This window comes from Scophthalmus maximus, chromosome 4, assembly GCF_022379125.1.
Source record: "Scophthalmus maximus strain ysfricsl-2021 chromosome 4, ASM2237912v1, whole genome shotgun sequence".
Lineage (NCBI taxonomy): Eukaryota > Metazoa > Chordata > Actinopteri > Pleuronectiformes > Scophthalmidae > Scophthalmus > Scophthalmus maximus.
Genome location: NC_061518.1, coordinates 19,419,134 through 19,430,000, shown reverse-complemented (window position 1 = coordinate 19,430,000; position 10,867 = coordinate 19,419,134). Strand labels below are relative to the sequence as shown.

The window sequence follows — 10,867 nt, the reverse complement described above, 5'->3', positions numbered from 1 at the left end:
GGGTGCACTGTTCCCCCACACGGGCACCGCAAGATAAAGAACCGATCATTCACAAGCCATCATTTTCTCTTAAAACACAATTTCTTGCCAGTTCATTTGCCTCTGTGCTGTAGGGGGGGAACATGCAAGAATGATTGTTGGCGTGGCCCGAACAATGTTTTTGATGAATTCAATTTAGCTCATTTTTATTTTGAAGGGGTGGATTACATCTCTATTTCCCCTTTATGGGTGGTGTTTTCGTCTGTACTGCTGTTGGTGTTCCGCAGAATGACAAGCAGGCATCTTGCTGCATGTATAAGTTCTCCAGCGACGCAAGGTTGGGAATAAATGAGAGAAAAACAAATAAGAGGTCAGGGAGACCACAATGAGTCATCTGCTTTCTAGCAGCTAATGAATCTCAGAATACTGTGCAGGCCTCCTGTGGGTACAGTCGCACCAAAGGTTTTTCCTTCCATCGCTATCCCGTGTAATTGCAGGATTGTGCTTTTCCTTCGGTACTGACCGTGAATCAGTACATCGTCATGTTTATTCTGTGTGGGCAGTGGATCTCTCATATCGTCTCCTAACAGAACTGCTGAAAACAAGTTTGGCCAATGGTAAACTTGAGGTCAGAAAGGTTGTGTTATGAACTCAAGGGGAAACGTTTTCTATATCCCACGTTGTTGCTCAAAGAGTGCAGTGCTGCAAGTTGTTGCTCAGATTGCCAATTATTGCTCGTGTGCCCACTTGCAAAAACGGCAATCCTAGTTTGCAGGTCAGTGGTTTTAATATACTGCATGTGTTGTGTGTGAGTGTGTGGTGTTCATGGGTACATGCATGTACACATGCACTCACCTCCCCACTTCCATCCCCGTGGGCTGTTGTTGCAAAACCTATGTCACTTTTCTGTCAAGCTAGATTCCTCTGATATGGATTAAAATGTGCCCACGGCTGTTTGAGCACATAATCTGTTACAGTAGCTCAGACAACCTTTTTTTAAACTATTATAATATGCATAAAGTTACTGTGTTTTATCATGGCATTCAAATAAAAAGCGTTCTTTTTTTCCCCATTTATCTCTAAAATAAAGATAGTCATTTATAACTTTGGTGGAAGTTGCAATAATGTGTCAGGGGTTTATTATATCATTGCAGTATTTCCTTTTGATGTAAAATGTATCAAAGCCACTTAGAACTCGTATTGTTTCATGGCCTCACTTTGATAAGTTGACCCAGTTATTTTATCTTGCAAATGTTTTAAAAAGTTTTTACATAATAAACTATAATGCACACACACACACACACACACACATGCACTTATCTGCACACAGAAAAGTGCTTGCGTGCACAGAAAGTCGAAGCACACAAGCTCCAGTACTAGAGAGGCAGTTGCAGGACAATTACATTGCAGCTAACTAACAAAGACTATGCCTCAGCAGAATGCAGCTTGAAGCTTTAGTGCAATATGAACATTGAGAGAAGCCGACTGGAGAGAGGAGGGGATGAGGTCAGAGGGGGGCGAATGGAGAGCACGATGATAAGATCACTTCCACTGTCATCCTTGTATGGAAAATATGAAAGTGGTGACAGTAGCAATTACTAAAGCAATATATATTTTTTTTGTATCGGTACAGAAACCAAAGTACACAAATGCCATAGCGGCTAGTTACTGTGCCTACTCTTCTCATCTACCATAAATCTCAGCAAGAAAAGGGAATAAAATAATTTTTTTAAATTGTCAACCTTTTCCTTTCAGCTTTTCTAAGCAGACCATCAATTTTAAGTGGGATTTAGTGACATTTAGTGGTGAGGTTGCAGATCACAACCAACTGAATGCCCCTCCCCTCACCGCTCCCCTCTCCAAGCGCGTACGAGGAACTACGGTGGATTTAAAAACGCAAAAGGCGCTGTGTGTGTGTGTGTGTGTGTGTGTGTGTGTGTGTGTGTGTGTGTGTGTGTGCGTGCGTGTGTGTGTGAAGGCACTACAGGGTTGTGTACTTGCAGCACGTTTTGGAGTATTTTCAATAATGTCATTCTTACTTGTGTGTTTTTTTAACCCTGGTATTTTAGTTTGCTACATTTAAAGTCAAAATCATTACAGAGTTAAAACAAAAGTCTCATGGTGAAGTTACGATTAAGTGTTTGAGAACGCAAACAAATGAAACTGTCCAAATCAGCAGCTGCTTCAGAGAAAAGTGTCCCAAACCAAACACGTATGCTGGGTTCGGCTTTACGCTACAATCAGTGAGGTGTCCGCCACCTTTCTGCTGGGTTTGAAAATCCCCATTGGGACGGCAGAGCTCCGAGACATTGGATTCAGATTGTGGAGAACCTTGCAGAGCATGAGACTCGCAGAGGGGCGTGCAACAAATGGCCGACTAGTTTAAGACAACAATTGAATTGCCCAGCGACGTAGCATTCGGTCTGTGTTTGTCTGCCGTTGCCGCTGTGGAGTTTATGTTGCTTACACGTCTCCGCATTTTCTGCTGCTTTATTATGTTGTTAATTCTATAAGAAGTGACAAGCTATTTGATTTATGCAGCTTAATATTGCTACATAAAGTAGCAAAGTGCCTGACTAGAATTTATTGGTTTGCTTTCAGTGCTGTTCTCACCTGGAACGGCGTCTATGCATAAAACGGCCGTTAGCCTAAAGATGTTCTTTAATTTGAGAGTTTTATCATATGTCATTATTATTAGCACATAACCGTTTTACCCATCCCCTTCCACCTTTTTAAGATGTTACGTGGTAACATTTAGTCAGATTAAATTTAAACTGACTTTGTGCATAAATCATTTTACTGCTATATATTTATTTTAAGTAACTAATGAAAAAGTCATAAATGTTCCAGTTCTCCGGGCAACTGTAGATACATGGCAGGCTCCATGGAAGAGGACCCGCTCCATATGTAGATATGAAGGGCTCAATCTAAGGTAACAGAGAAACAGCAAAGATTAATGAAAGAATCATTTTGAATATTTTGAGATATTTCTGCAAATAGATGTCACTAAATTCTACACACTGTTTCTTTTGCCTGTTGCATACAGAATTGTTCCAAAGGGTTAAAGGATAACATCAGTCCCAGACTGTGTTTTTTCCAAAATAAACCTTAAAGCATCATATACTAAAATGGCAAACAATAGTATTATATAATACGTATTTATTCGTGATTTGGAAAACCTGATATTTCCTTGTACATATAAATACATTACTGTGGATCAGACACAAATCAGTGTGGGTGATTTGTGCAGGTTTCAGGAAACTAAAAAGTTCTTTACATATTACGACAGAGGATGAGTCCCATTTTTTTTTACATGTACAGGATCCGATCAGCAATCACACAAAAAACTGATAAGCTGTATATAAAACACATGCCTGACAATGGATAAAACAATATAACTATAAATGTAATGACAAGTGATACCTGTAACTGGCTGTGAATGCCATTCAATGGCAACGACTACAGACTATAAATGTTATTGGCATTTCAACAGCTTGCAAAGAGAAGACTTTTCCAAGCGCCTGTAAAATATGCACATTACATTCATTACATTACACGCACCCCTCTGAGCTTCACTTTACAAACAGTAACATCAGCGCAATGTCATCAGCATCTGAAAACGTCAGAATGAAATCGCTGCTTCAATTTGCAGTCGTCTGCTTTGACAGATGTTTTTTGTACAAATGAAATTAGAGCAGACTGAGAAGTAGATGTGCCGCAGTGTCCTTGGTTTTCAAATCAACATTTAATATTTCGCTAAGGAAAGCCCCTGGAAGCATGGGAACCATTAACGTTATGGAAATTAGTGTCAGTTATCTCTTCATAATCATCACGACGCAATAAAAAAATCTATTTGTTCGGTTTCAGGATTGAATGATTAGCTTAGTAAAATGCCAATAAAGAGTCTGCCCTCGTGCTTTAATGGTAAAAGAAAAAAGCAACGTCCTCGCCAGCAGCAGCATTTTCATCTAGACTTGCACTCGACGTAGGCTGCGAAAAAATGCACGGGGATTTGTCTCGGTGACATTGGTGCAGAGACAGTGACAACTTACGGAGATTCACGGTGCATACTGAGACGACAATTGCACAAGGACAAATGGACTTAACACACTGTGGCGCGCTAAAGAACATGAAATAGGCTACGGAGTAGAATACAACTTTCTCAGCATAGATTACCCGTAAAGTATAGAATATCAGGCGTCAAACATTGAAAAGTGTAGTTTTGACTTTGGTATTTGCTGGTCCAAAAAAAAACAACAACAACATCTGCAGGGGTCAGATTGGTTCATTGTTAAAACTTCGAATGACTGAGCGATGCGAAAAGTTCCCATGGGTGTTTTTTAGACGGTCCCAGTACGAAATGCAAATTTAGAAACTTTTGAATGAGCCAGACTGGGGCACAGACTCGACTAGCTATCAAGAAGCAGCTGCTATTTCTAACTCCAAATGGCCTACATCCATGGACAAATTATGAATCAACGAGCCCCTGGTCACTCATATGTAAAAGCCCCCCCCCCCCCAACCCCTCCTCTCCTGTAAGACACCCAGACTTGTGTTTGTGTTTTCTCTGTAGGCGTTTCGCCCTGGTTTTGCAGCCGTTTCGTGTCTCTTTGCAGCCATTTGACATCGCTTTTGTATTTGTGCTTGTCTCGCGCGTCTTTACAGACATGTTGCATCCCCCTTGTGGTTATTTTGTGTATCTTTATGGTTGTTTCGCACCCCTTTGTAGTCGTTCTGTATCCCCCATTGTAATTATGTTTCTATGTCTGTGATCATATAGCGTATCTTTGTGGTAGCGTTGCGTCTCCTGCCGCCGTATTTCATCTCATTGTGCTTTGTGTCTGCTTCTTTTGCTTTTCTTCGCGGTAATTTTTTGCCTCGGCGTTGTCGTTTGATCATTTTACAAAAAAAACCCGTCAACAGCCACATTATGGCCACGTTTTGGCCCTGGGGCCATGCCACCCCTGGCCCCTCCATTGACTCGCCCCTGTCAGAATCCCTGTAACCCCGCCCGCCGCCCGATCCGCCACTACATGCCCCGATGCCCTTTAATTCCCACAAAGACGCGCCCACGCGCACACACACACACACACACATATGCACATAACTCCAAGTTCGCCATATATATATATTTTTAAATCAGATGAGGACATGGTGGAAGTTGTGCAGCCTGACAGAAAGAGCACAGTGAAGCTTACACAGCACTCGGCTATTGTCAGGCCCGGTGCCATGCCCAGCACCAACAGCTTGCGTTCTGCTTCCATCAGATGTAACACACAGTCTGGCACTGCAGCCAGTCAAACCTTGTTAGTTGCTTAAGCCTATGTTTGCAAAGACTGGGCATTTTGTCATCTCGGATTTTGTTTATCCTATATGTGGTTGGGATTGTTTGATCAAGGAGGTTTTGGGTTGTTGTTTTTTTTTGTTTTTTTGCCGAAGGCAGCTTTGACAGCTTGAGGTGGGCCGATCCGGAGCTCTCGTCGGCAGCACCAGAAACGCTCGTTGCTAATGGGCATCTTTATGGCACCGCAGAATTTGTCATCACAGTCTATTTTTACTTTGGTGGAGGGCCCGGCAGGCTCAGCGGTGTGGCATTTGAAGCTCTCGCCGTTGACTCACAAACGGCGCCGCTTCACAGAGCCTACACAACTAGTTCGCAAGCTGTTCTGTCGCACATGCCGCCTCTCTGTCAAGCCGCTTTGGAGCGACTGAAAGAAAGTAACGCGCTCCCCGCTAAATCTATTTTTCGTTAGCTTTTAGCGGTGCGATGTGCAAGCTGTTTGATTTCAGCCGCGACGCCTTTACGGCTTTGGCTCAACACATCAAAACTCCGACATCTCCTTACGGCTCCCAAAACCTTTGGAGGCTCCTTTCTTGTATTTGAGTCCGTAAATAGAAAACACTGAGAAGACGCAGGCAACGCGGGCAATTTGTGAAAGCACGTGCATTTGCTCAAGTTCAGAGTAAAAAATAGATTCAAACCACTGTTATTGGTTTTCATAAAATACTAACATACAACAATACAATTGTATCAATAAGAAGGAAAGGAAGAAAGAGACAAAGGCGAATAAAACTCTTTTCACCTTCACTGCACCTGGAACTGTCCCCACTCGTTTACTTGCGCTGAATCTTTTTCACTTTAGCCACAAGGGTATGTTGAAGGTACAGTGTGCATCTGTGTGTGTGTGTGTGTGTGTGTGTGTGCGTGTGCTCTGTAGTGTCTGAGTGTGTGGCAGAATCGAAGCCCACCTCTCTTAAGATGTCTGAGGACCTCGGGGGCTCAATATAATATTGTTGTTTTCTACTTATTTTCTAAGAATGTTCCATTCCCAGTTGTGTGCTTCCATCCAATATAATGCTGTTTATTGTGCTGGAAGGACGGGGTAGGTTTGTTTTGCAGTCTAAAGGATGTGGTTTGTGTCTGCGAGCACTCAAGGTTGTTCACTGAATACCGTATAACTGCGCTGGCGCCGAGTACAAATAAAGTACAACAGCTAGATGTTTCAGTCCATAAACTTTTTATATATTTTACTCTTTATGAAACATTTTCTTTTCTTTTTTTTTATACGCTGTAACCCCGATGAACACTGCAGAGCAGAATCATATCGGTTTATTATTTAACTCCATTTGTCATCCAAGTGTTCTTGCATTATTTTGTTGCGGAATCCTCACGCAGGCACCTTGCTAGATTAGCAAATTAGAGACAGATTGTTCCATTGAGCGTTTCATAAATTAATTAGCTCATGGTGACCTTTGGCTAAAACTACATTAGAAATAACATTCAGTTTCTTTAGAAGTTCTTTGAGTGGGTACAGTTCACATTGTTATTAAGTTAAGCGTGCTATCTGTAAAATGCAAGCTGCGTTGTATTCTGTCAGATAAACTGTAAGTGCATTTAATTAGGTGTTGCATGAATTTGACCTGTTGCCCGCCTTCTTACATGTTTTTTTTCCTCTTTTCTACCCATATTTGTGAGGATAATCCAATACAGGATGTCAATTATTGACAGCTCACAAACAAAAACAAAAGAATAGGCAAATATGTGGGTTTAGGAGGACATTATTCACAGGATGGTGAAAAAGTTCCACATTTTAACATGAGAATTACCTCGTGCTGAAGGGAGACCGAGAAGTTTTGGCGGCAGAGGTATGACTGATGACTCCACTAACTAACTTTTAAAGTAAATTCCAAAGATAAATCCCACATGTAACTCTGTAAATTCCTTTTTCTATCTAGTCGCGTATTTAGCGAGTGGATTCAAAGGCGTTCAAACCGTCAGCCGGTGAACTGGACCGCATGCATCGTTCTCCTCTGATGGATCATTTGCAACAATCCAGAGATAAATCTGCTTTCTATTTTTGGACTCTGTCAGCCTGTACCTGTATCCAGCCGCCTGCTAGCCCCCACCCAGACAGTGACTGGCCTAATGTCTGGTCGCAGTGGCTTCCTTGAAGCGCTCCTGCAAGTTAATAAATTCTGGGCCATCTGTTTTCATACAGCCCCTTTCCATTACCAGGTGCCCCCCCCCCCCCCCCCCCCCCCTCCATGGACCTCTATCTAATTTACTTTCCTCTCTCTGCCTTTCTTCGTGCCCACATTCAAACTGGGGAAAGACAGGTAAAGGGAGAGAGGGAGGGAGAGAGAGAGAGAGAGAGAGAGGACAAAGAAAGTGAAAGAGGGGAAAGGTGAATTTGTTTCACCTGATGTTTTGAGGCAAAGTGAACCTCGTGGTAACCTAGTTAGCTGCATTGTTTTTTTGGCACGCTTTGGCGATGAGGTTATTAATAACCATGTGAGTCTGAAGGGTACTTAACAATGCAATAAAGAGATGGGGTATCGAGTGCCACTGCTCTGCCGTCGCTTTGGAGAGGAACTCTAATTGCTAGTCAGGGAATCTAATGAAAACCCTCCACACAAATAACAAAGCAGACGGTGAACAGCGTATGAAGTAGAACAAAGGGGGGAGCGCAATGCAAAGGAGAGACTATATGGAATCATTATAACGATAAAAACAGTGTTAGTTATTAAAGGCAGTTAAGGCTTCACAGACAGCGGACCAATAGTAATTCAAAGTCACAAGGAGAAACAATGAAATGTCAGCCACGAACTGAAGTACTCGTAGGTAAGAAGAAAGGTACTGTAGGTAGAAACAACGCCTGATTCTGTGAAACATGTTTCAGGAAAATAATGAAAAGCTGACCCAAAAGGACTTTTTGTAGAATGGATAGGAGCCACGTGTTCGGCTCTCACAGATTTTGTGCCGTTTCTTTGGATGATGCTGCTGTTGAAGACAGAAATGGCCGAGGGGAAAGACAAACAGCTCACTGACACTGCAGACGAGCGGCGTCCACAGCATATGACGCTTTTTTTTACTCCCTTTTGCTCTCACAGTCAAATTCAAAGTATGAACCATCAGAGCTGCTGTGGTGCCAGAGGGGCCCTGTGTTTTTTTGCCATCAGCCCGTAATATATTGGCGATGACGCGCCACAACAGCACTACAGTATCAACATACATGCACTGAGGAACGGTGTGACACATAAGTAGCACAGGCAACTCTCCACACAAGGTTAGGGTTCCCCATTGTGGAGGAAATGTTGGTTATGTGTCTACATTAGGCTGTAATGTTCTCGCAGAGGATGATGACACTTTTTTTTACGACGAGCCTGTTGACTATTCATGAAAATCACGAAGGAGGCTGCAGGAGATTAGATTCCTGCTGTTGCAAGAAACCCCTTGTAAGTCGCGAGCAGCAATTTCCACGTTTCAACCTGAGCCGAAGGTTTATGTGGTTCTTTGTAGGAAGTGCCAGCTGTGTGACCCCAAGGCCCACGGGATTTATTCATAAACTACATTAAGGATCATGGTTGTCAGCATGACAATAAGGCTGCTCTTCAAAGATACAACCCGGCGATATTTCTCACACATTCAAGGCCTTTATTTACATGGATCCTATGCATATCGCGTCGCCCGACCTGTTGGCTACCTCGGGGGATCCTCATCATTGGTTTGCATGCAATAATACTAAGTTATTGCTGCCTGTCATGTGCCAGCCTGCTTCTACTATAATTTATGTGAGGAGGACCATTGTCTTCCAGCCCAGGGGGCATTTTGTGAGCTTTCCGATTCCGGCTTTATGACGCGACGAGCGGAGGGCCTCCACCAATGCCAAGTGAACCGCCGCCTGGCACATGTCGACAAACTCCCCTGCAAATGAATGTTGCACTTCTCCCCCCTATCTGTGTGATGCAGAGGGGAGCGCGTGGCCTTCCTGTTGACAGAGTCAGAGAGCGCTATACAGTATGTATGAATGAGAAGGAAGGAGTTTACACCTCGGAGGAGCTCATCCAGGAAGGGCATGTCCATCATTACAGCTGTTTGGAGAGAGAGGTCTCGTTCTGCTGGCACAAAACTCCACTGCATCCTCAACCTGCGGCAGGTCAGGGAGGGAGGGAGGGAGACGACTCTGACGTGACCTCGAGTGAAGTGAACATGTCGGGAACCGCTGGAGATTGGGGGAGGAACCAATGCCGAAGAGGGAGAAACACATGCCTTGCAATCAGCCATGAAATGCAACCTGGCACCGATTGGACCGGGCCCGCAGGGAGCCTCGACAGACGTGAGCCCGCAGAAACCACAGGGAGGGGAGCGGAGTAGAGTGTGAGGGATGCGGGGGGTGTGGAGATGGTTGTGGGGTGCGAGGTCATTCTACCTCACAGGGTGTTTTATTAATGTAATTAAACACGGGCGAGCTCTCTGGCTCTGCATCATAGCTGACCTCCACAGCAGAGGGAGCGGGGCAAGGGAGGGGAGGGCGAGGCAGGATTGGGAGGAGGATGGGTGGTGGTGCAGGGGAAAGAGGTAGGCATAACGAGGACAGGAGATTGGCAGGATAAGGCAACACGGAACAACGGAGGACAAAGCGAGGCAAAATGGAATGGATGCAGGATGATGCGCGAGTGGGAGGCACAGATGTGAAATTAGTCGGCGAATTAGTGCACGGGACAAGGCGACTGAGCCATGGCGGAGTCAAGGCCAGGGCGTTTGAGGAGAGGGAGGTCAACATCAGGGCAAACAAGGGCCTCTGGGCCCGGTGCAGAATGTGAGGAATGTCATGTAATCATATTAGACACAGTCCACTGCTCTGTCTAAACACAGGGCTGTGCTCGCCCTCACTCGGCATTATGATAATGTGCACTATCTTTCGCCCCACACTAAGACCATTTCTTACAAAATATACTGTACACATATGGACTTTGAAAAGTTGGTGTCAAATCTTCTCCATGATATACTCATACTCATGGCCAAATATGCAGCAATCTTAGAAAAAAGAATATTCCCCGATATTATTTATTAAGAGTAAGCGTTAATAATTCAGCTGATCTGCCTCATCAGGACTGTGTGGGTGTGTTTTGATCATGTCTTATTAACAGTAGTCTGGCCATAATACGCAAGCAACCTCCCAACTGTCTTTGTTCATCACAGAGTCCCGGCCACGTCGAAACCAGTGAAAAAGGAACGACAGCGACGCAGATACGGAACTCTTTCATGCGATATAACAACAACTGTTCTGACAGTGGCAGACAGTTTTGTGTACCACGTCACTCATCCCTTGAAGCCAGCTGAGATGTTTTGATTTAGTTTTTCAGGACCTTTTAAGCTAAACAACGTCGCTTAGAAAGAGATTATCAAGTCATTCACGTTTTCATCAAAATAGCTGACCAGATGACCACTTTTCATTTGGTGGCAATGGTAGTCTTGTGTGTTGTTCTCGTGTGGAAAAGTTGCTAGCTGAAAATATTAAAGTAAAGGAATTCTGAGAAGAAATGAGAGAATGAACGCCCCCCCCCCCCATTTGCTGCACCAGTTTGTATTTTGTTCTTTTTAAAT

The 10,867-nt window shown here is 43.8% G+C and overlaps 1 long non-coding RNA gene across 1 annotated transcript in view; it reads left to right on the top strand.

Moving 5' to 3' along the window:
• LOC118302204 overlaps positions 1-10,619 on the top strand; it is a 196,669-nt gene extending 186,050 nt beyond the window's left edge. The window contains exon 7 of the long non-coding RNA XR_004790475.2: positions 10,463-10,619. This is a non-coding gene — a long non-coding RNA (uncharacterized LOC118302204). The remainder of the gene's footprint in view (positions 1-10,462) is intronic.
• Positions 10,620-10,867: the final 248 nt, after the last annotated feature.